The sequence below is a fragment of the Trachypithecus francoisi genome, unplaced genomic scaffold (assembly GCF_009764315.1).
Source record: "Trachypithecus francoisi isolate TF-2019V2 unplaced genomic scaffold, Tfra_2.0 Lachesis_group8, whole genome shotgun sequence".
Lineage (NCBI taxonomy): Eukaryota > Metazoa > Chordata > Mammalia > Primates > Cercopithecidae > Trachypithecus > Trachypithecus francoisi.
Window position 1 is genome coordinate 16,018,785 of NW_022681473.1, and position 5,690 is coordinate 16,024,474.

Genomic DNA, 5,690 nt, shown 5'->3' on the forward strand with positions numbered 1-5,690 from the left:
TTTTATGGTAGAAAGCTGAAATCGTAGCGCAGGAAGTAACCTTAGACATCAACTTGCCTAATTCTAATATTTCATAGATAAGGAAACTGAGGCCCCAAGGGATGAAGCTTTAGTGGCCAAAGGCCACCCAGGGAGCTAATTAATTAATCAGTCAAATGGCCTAAGCATATATAAACATGGCTCTGCTGACCCCTAGATAGTGGGACATGTGTTTGTTTAGGAGGGAGATGACTTGGCAGACATCCCTCCAAAGGCTTTCCCAAGCATCTGTGCGTTGCTGCCTCCTCGCTCAGCTGGCTGCCTGGGGTTAGGGAATCCAGAAGTCTGGGGCCACAGAAGCCAGCTGGATTTTCCCATGTCATGGGTTCCCAGAGTTTGGGCTCAATAGTTCAGCAGCTATGAGAAGGGGGGTGAGAGGCAGGGAAGGAATGCCGAACAGTTATTTCGGCAAGTTCCCCAGCCACTGAGGTTAGAAAAAGGGCTGATGTCCTCTGGTGGCTGGATAGCCTCCTTCTGGCAGGGCAGAGCCCTACACCTAAGGCCAGAGCTTGCACATTGCTACCTTGCATCAAAATACAGGGACCATGCTCTTTAGAACCAAATGTTGTGACAGGGTCTGAGAGATGTTGTCAAATATTTTGCTGTTTCCAGATGTAACATCTCATTTGAGAGACATATTAGTTTGGTGGCAATATGTTGGAATTTTTGTTCTTCAGAAAAACAAGCAGAATATTTGAAATTGGGATTGCATTGGAAAATCCCAGAACATATTTTTGGCAGCTGTCTGAGTAGCTCATCATCTGGGTGACCTGGCCTTGTCCCTGAGGAATCACTTAGAGACCTGGCTCTCTGGAGCTGCCCCCCTAGACCCCTCAGGAATATTCAGGCAAGGGGGGAAAGTGGCATCAACTTTCCTGGAGGCTCAGGTGGCTGGGAAGACTGTGGTTTGTGGAAAAGCACAGGGTCTTTAGAATGGTACATCCCTGGGGCTAGAATTGGGGGGCACAGTTGTGTCCTGGCCTTACCACTTACGTGGGTGACGTTGGTATTTTCCTCTCTGATCCCCAGTTTCTCATTTTGTTAAGTGGGAATGAGGATCCGTATTTCACATTACCATTGTGAGTATGAAATGAGAGAATTGGAAAAACACACTTAATATGTTGCCTGGCATCGAAAAAAGCATTCAGTAGATTTAAATTGTTGTTTTTTGTTCTCACTCCGGTATCCTGAAATCAACCAAGGCTGAGTCAGATGGATTTCGATCAATGGAACCTTCCTTTCCAGCTCTGGCCACTCCTGGGTGCCCCTTGGGGTTCACTGTCATGGCAACCGGTCTGTGGAGTGGTGTGGAAGCCAATCGGGGAAGCTAAGCTGCCAGAACGCTGCCTGGCCTGCCGGCGCCACAGCCAAGGAGGGCGGCCACCTGATTAATGCCTGCCTGATCCATTGGCCTCATCTCAGGCCACCCTCGTGGAAGCTTCTTGTTCAGGGAGGGATGGAGCCTCACTCCTTGGGATGTGCCAGGACCCTGGTCAGTGGGCACAGTTACAGGTGCCGCAGAGTCTTAGAACTGCCCAAGCAAAGTATCGGAGCTGAAAGGGACCCTGGAGATTTGGTATTCCAGGCGCCTCTCTTTATGGCTGAATAAAGAATACATGGGTAATGAATGCTTACAGCGTGCCCAACACAGTATGAAGCTCTTTCCCCACAGGTTAATTTCTACAATAACCCCGTGGAATAGGTGTAATTATGCCCACCAGGGAGGTAGAAACCAGGGCTCAGAGATAGGAAATCTTTTGTTTATGACACACAGCATATGTTTGCACCCAAGACTTTCCCGTTCCTACTCACTTTACTGATTATTTGTCCAGCTCTCTGGAACTTGCCTGTCTCATCCCTGGCTGTGTTTCCTATGCTTGCACAGTGCCTCACATGTCTTAGGGTTTTGGTAAAAGATTGTGGAATAAATGAATTGCTGTGGTTAATCTTGAACTGTTTTGCAAGTATGACCCTAAAGATGGGTCAGGGAAGCATATGCAAGTTGAAGGGAGCGCCAATTATCAGACTCTAAAGATGGGAAAGGGAGGACTAAGGCCCTAATGATGAAAATCCACCCTGCACCTTCCAGACCCTCCATTGCAGGCTATTCTTTCAAAATACCCTTTGTTCCAGTCACACTGGATTCTGTCGTGAGCATCCACTCTTCCTTCCCTTCTGTGCTGTCTCTCCTTTCCTTCCACCTGGAATGGCTTATCTCCATCTTTATAGAAGAGCCTACACCCATCTTTAAATTTCAGATGTCCCCTTCTCTGTAAAGTTTGGTATCTCATTGCTCTAAATTCATATTGTACTTGCAGATCTCTTTCTCATGTCCTTGATTGCGTTCTTCATTGTAACACGTCTTCTTGTGACTGTGGAACTCCGCCCCATTAGACCATGGGCAACTGAACTCTGCCCCATTAGACCACGGGCAACTGGAGGGCCCTGGCCCTGTCACATCCTGGCATCATCTGGGGCATCTAGCACATTGGCACACACATCAGTAGCAATGAATGTCTAATCGAATGGAACTGACTTGGGGCAGAGTACTGATCCACTGGGATTGGGCTGAATTGGTTAAGTAGTAGCGCTAGAGCTAGGCAGAGATGAGGGTGGGCAGAAGGGGTGGGCCTCTATCTGCTCCACTTCCCTGAAAGCGGCCCTCTCCAGGGACCTCTCTGACCTCTGCTGACCTTCACTAGGGCTGTTTTCTCATTCTCTTGGATCAGGCTGAGAAAAACAGGAAGAATCATTAAGAGACAGAGCCTTCTGAGCCAGCAAAATTATGCTGATTCTTTTTGCAGGCACCAAAAAGAATTTGTTTGTGCGTTGTGATGAAGAGTGGGCCTTTCCTGCTGGCCCCCAGGAGAAGCCTCTACCAACCTCCTGGATCCACCCCAGGCACCGTGGCCAGCCCCCTTCACTTCTCTTCCTCTCCCTTCCACAGTTAGAGTATCTACTATTTTTTCATAATTAAAAAACATAGAATTGGAGGATCCCTCTTTGTATCCAAAATTTCTCCCCGAGAGATCATTTGCCCCATTGCTACTCAAAGTGTGGTCCATGGGCCAGCAATGCTGGAGGTTTGTTAGAAATGCAACTTCCAGGTCTTCTTTCCCAGCCTACTGGTTTGGAATATGCACCTTAACAGGATCGCCAGGAAATTGTTATGCACATTTGATTTTGAGAGGTGCTACTGTAACCCACTTACATTTTTTAAATTTTAAAATAGGAGGTGGAATACCAACCCCAGAGGGAAATTGATTTGTTAACTAGTGTCATGATTAATTAGGTTAAACAAACATTTATTGAAAACCTGTTACACATCCAGCCCTATGCTGGACATGGTGGATAAAATATGAATCCATAATCTCTGGTCTCTTTGGTTTTTAGTAATTCTTCATGTACCTAAACATTGCCTCGCCTCACGCCAGGGCCTCGGCAAGTGTTTGTTGAGGGACTACGTCTCTTGAATTAAAGCCTAGGGCTTCTTCTACATTACTACAGCTGCCTTCTATAATTACCAGCCTCCTGGAGTAAATCGTAGCACTTTCAGACAGAAATAAATAAATTCTTCAAGGAGGAAATCAGAGAGTGGGCTGCATCGTTGGTTTTGCCAACTCTTGACAAATCCCAAGACTCTAATAATGAGATAGGGCTCATGCAGTCCAGAAATCCATATATCACAAATGGTAGAAGAGGAGGATGGCTATGGAAACAAGGAATGATTTCCAATGGACTAAACCAGCAGTCCCCAACCTTTTTGTCACCATGGAATGGTTTCATGGAAGACAATTTTTCCACACACCTGGGATGGGGAATGGTTTTTGAATGATTTATTATTATTATATGACTTTGTTATTATTTTTGCACTTTATTATTATTATATTGTAAGCAACAATAATGAAATAATTATACAACTTACCAAAATGTAGAATCAGTGGGAGCCCTGAGCTTGTTTTCCTGCAACTAGAGTGTCCCATCTGGGGGTGATGGGAGACAGTGACTGATCATCAAGCATTAGATTAGCTTGAGGAGTGTACAACCTCGCGAGATCCCTTGCATGCGCAGTTCACAATAGGGTTGGCGCTGCCGTGAGAATCTAATGCCACCGCTGATCTGACAGGAGACAGAGCTCAGGCAGTAATGCGAATGATGGGGAGAAGCTTTAAATACAGGGGAATCTTTGCTCACTTGCTCACCTGCTGCTCACCTCCTGCTGCGCGGCCTGGTTCCTAACAGGCCACAGACCAGTACCCATCCGTCGCCCAGGGGTCAAGGACCTCTGGACTATACCATTGCTTCGATGAAGCAATACAGGATGTATAACAGGTCCAAAGATCAGCTCCACCTCCACCAAAGGTCTGGTGATTGTTCTCAATTCTACTGCTGATGATTCTACTCTGTTCCATCTAGACTGTCTTTTGGGTATTCCATGTTGCTCTTGTCCCCTGAGGTCTCTGTTGGAATGTCTATGTTTTTCACGGAAGGACTTTATTATACGTTTAAAGTAATCCACAGAAATAACGTTTATTTCTAAGGAAGGCCTTGCTTTTCCCTTATCTATTTATTCATCAAAATGATGAATGCAGTACAGCTGCACTCCTCTATGTAACTCATGGGCTCAGCCTCTGTATCTGTGCCACCTTTGACTGCTGCTTTATTTCTCGGAACTCAATATTCTTCCACGATTGTGGAGTGAGACAGGGCTTTAAACTTCTTCACGTAGACAAAGTCTTGTACTACTTTGTGTCTGAATTGGAAAATTTTTTTTTTGGCGAAAAATGCCTGTCATGATACATTGGTCTGTAACAATGCTATTTTGCAATAGTAACTTGGGAAGTCACTGCTCTTTTTTTTTGAAATGGAGTTTCACTTTTGCTGTCCAGGCTGGAGTGCAATGGCATGACCTTTGTGCACTGCAACCTCTGCCTCCCTGGTTCAAGCGATTCTCCTGCCTCAGCCTCCCAAGTAGCTGGGATTACAGGTGCCCGCCACCATGCCCAACTAATTATTGTGTTTTTAGTAGAGATGGAGTTTTGCCATATTGGCCAGGCTGGTCTCAAACTCCTGACTTCAGGTGATCCACCTGCCTCAGCCTCCCAGAGTGCTGGGATTAGAGGTATGAGCCACCGTGCCTGGCCAGGAAGTCACTACTCTTAACGAGCAATATGAGACCAGTTGTGATCATCTTCTCTTTATTAACTTTTGTTGTCCTTGTCAAATATTTTAATAATCATGTCTTTACAATACTGTGCACTAAAATTTCCTAAAGCAAAGGAAAGTGATACAAATTTCCTGCAGCATTATTCCTGGAGAAGTTAGAAGCAAAAACTAAGGATTTTTATCCATTCCTTGCATTGCAATTAAATTGCATCTAGAATAAGTGTATTCTTGTTAATAATAAAAAAAGCAGCTAATTTTTTGTTGATTTCTTACTGTGTTGTTGGCACTATTATGCGCTCATTAATAGGACTCCAGAGCATGGGTGATTACTTTCTGTACAGCTTGCTTCTGGGACGCAACAGTTATTCTCGGTTTCAGCCTTATGTTGCTGACACGTGTTTGTCCCCAGTAAGTCTTTTTCTTATAGATGAGTGTTTCAGTTGCATATTGTTGCGTAACAAATAGCCTCAAACATAGAGGTTTAA